Below are 2,996 nucleotides of genomic sequence, written 5' to 3'. Positions count from 1 at the left end.
TCCCTTCCCTTCCCTTCGCAATTAGAAAATAAAGAGCAAAACCTAGTGAACCAGATGTTTCTTCTCAGATTACAGCAGCTGGCTGGCTCTACATGTACAAAATGGGAATAGGCCTGTTACAGTACCAGGTGTTATATCTAACATATAGCATTACTATTACTATTGTTTATACAGTAGTCCTCTAATTCAGTCTCAGGCATGCAGCAGGCTTACAGTATCATGCTTAATATCTACATGAATGACTATTAGAAGGCTCTAACACAAAGTCCTCCCTGTGTTAGAGAAAACCTTGCTTTAAATTACACTAGTAAGGTGGCACTTAGGTTATGATACCATGATACAGTCTGGCACCCGAAACTTTTCCCAACTTGGATTGCAGTAGATCTATAAAAATCCATATTGATTATTACAATAAATGACTTCATTTAAAGAATGAATAGGTCAGTGAATATATGGTAAATTTGTTGTGATAAAGCATATATGTTTCAGAGCTGTCTAATTTTAAGAAGCTAGTCTGAAAGTAGAAAAAATACAAACAAGAGAGGGGAAAAAGCCTTACAAAGCAAGATTTCTTTTGTTTATATGCCACCACCACCACCTTCTCTGAGGTTCTGAGGTAGAAAGACATTCTGGGTGCATACTAACGTGCATGTAAAGGACCATCTTTGCAACTTCCTAAAACCCACAGATAGGACGATATTTTTTCATAATCTTTGATTCTTTCTTAAACAAAGGCCTGACTTTCAATATTTATCCAACAGCCAGCATCTCCTGCTTGCTGTCAAGCTTTGCAGAGAGCTCAGCATTTATTCATGTGCTTGCACTGGAGTTTCACTGCCTTGAAACATTTCTGCTATTAACATAGGTGATCAACAGTGGTCTTGAAAGTGCAGCCTGCATAGCTGTCCAGTGCTGTGATAACAGGTATCTTTTAAATTCAAAATCAGATTTTTCCCAGGCTGAACACTTTTATGGACACTGGTTTCACCTTGTCAGAGCTTGTCAGGAGGGCATGCTATTTATGAAGCAGAAGATAACATCAACCCTGCAAACATATATTTCATTTGTAGGAGTGGTTTATTTTCCATGAATACATTCCCATATGCAACATGATTAAAGACAGCAAATTGTACACAAATAACTTATCAGTATCAAAGCAACAGCTTTATTCTATAATTTGAAAAGAAAACAGCTGAACCATTATCAAATTTGAGGGGAGAAGGAAATCCATTTTTTTCAGCAACATAACTATGTAATATTCATCTTTCTTATTCTCCTTGCTCATTCCCCATGACCAGGTAAAGAGGCATTGTTCCTGCTTCTAAGTTTCTGTGTTAAACTAGTAATTAGACTCCTAATACAGGCTGCAACTGACCAGTTACTGGACAGAACAAATGGAGAAAATTGAAGTTGTTTGGATTCTCGCCACCTCTAAATAAATGACAGATGCTTAGATATGGAATTAGGAGGCTATCTTTAGTGACTTTGGGGGTCTGGGGAGAATCTTTGTAATAATTTTTGCATATGTGGATCTTCTTGAAGAAGTTAGAAGGCATTACAAGATACTGCTTTACACCTGCTAATTGTTATTATAAGCTTTCCGTTAATATGTTGATGTTGTTTGTTGTCTAAAGTTCGTATTAATACATGCAGCAGCCTAATTTGTTTTAGGAAGGAAAAGAAGTTTATCTCTGAAAGGCTCGGCAAGAGAGACAGTTTTATTGTTATCTTTGTTATGAGTTATCTTAATTATGTTCCATGAAAATGTAAGAGTGGCTGTTCTAGATCAGACCAAAGGTCCAACTAACCCAGTATCCTGACTCTAGCAGGGGCCAGTAGCGAATGCCTAGAGAAGAATGTTAGATCAGGGCAAATGGATAATGATATTTCCCTTAACATTTTCTAAGCCTCCAACAACCTGTCACAGGAACTTCCTGAGAAAGAAATGCTATCTTAGTATTAAATGCAAAATTCTTGCTGGACTTCTCTTGCATATATTTGTCTAGCCACCTTTTGAACTTGTGTTAACTTTTGGCATCCAGAGCGATTTGTGGCAGAGTATCACAGTTTAACTATGTGCCACATGAGGTGCTCTCTCTGTGCTACTAGTTGATGATTTTGTTTCATGTCCCTTGCTGTTGCATAATGGGAGGCAGTGGAGCTAATCTAACGACTTGTAATGCTTATGCTCCTACAAAAATCTGGGCATTAACCTTTTTACACTTTTTAATCTCAGGTTTAAATATCCTAGGCAGAAATACTTGCCATATTTTGGAGGGGATAGGATTTTACTAAGGTGTTGAGCTAAAATATTCAGCTTAATTGATTTTTGTGATGTATTTGTTTACATATTATTATGTATTATATGAAACTGTTTTCAGGACATTACATAAGCCCTGTTTATTGATTAGTGATCCTTTCATGAACCCAGGCCATCCATTAGAGGACCAGATTTTCATAAGAAACCAGCATTCAGTAGTTTCCATGCAGGTCACCAGAGTAATGAAGGGCCTCATTTTCTTTGACAGTACAATTAACATTGCTATCTGAACTGACTAGTGTCAGAAGTTGTCTGTACTCAGCTTTTTCTAGTGCTCCATCTCCATCTGAAGAGAAAACAAGGATGGTACAAGGCACTTCTGTTTTCAGTTCCTTAATGGATATTCAGCTCTTTGACAGTTTTCCCATTGTTTCCATTGCTGAGAAGGTTTGGGAAAATGGTAGTTAATATTTTTGGGGGTGATTTTGAACATTTGAAATTCTCACTAAAATAATGAGTGCTACATATCCCTAAAAATCAATCAATTTAAATTCCTAAATAGAAAAACATGTCAGTGAGTGTTGTGTGTTCCACAAGAACTGCATCCTGAAATCTTACAATGATAATCTTTGCCTCAAAAGTTGTTTCTTACCTGTTGTGTTTCGCTACATGGTTGCATGAGCACAAGAAAGTGTGTGGGATTGAGTGGGACTGTGTGGAGTTGCCCCCACATTCT

Source organism: Rhea americana, unplaced genomic scaffold (genome assembly GCF_003343005.1).
Source record: "Rhea americana isolate MKP2758 unplaced genomic scaffold, rheAme1 scaffold_455, whole genome shotgun sequence".
Classification (NCBI taxonomy): Eukaryota; Metazoa; Chordata; class Aves; order Rheiformes; family Rheidae; genus Rhea; species Rhea americana.
Note: the sequence above shows the minus strand (reverse complement) of the source record.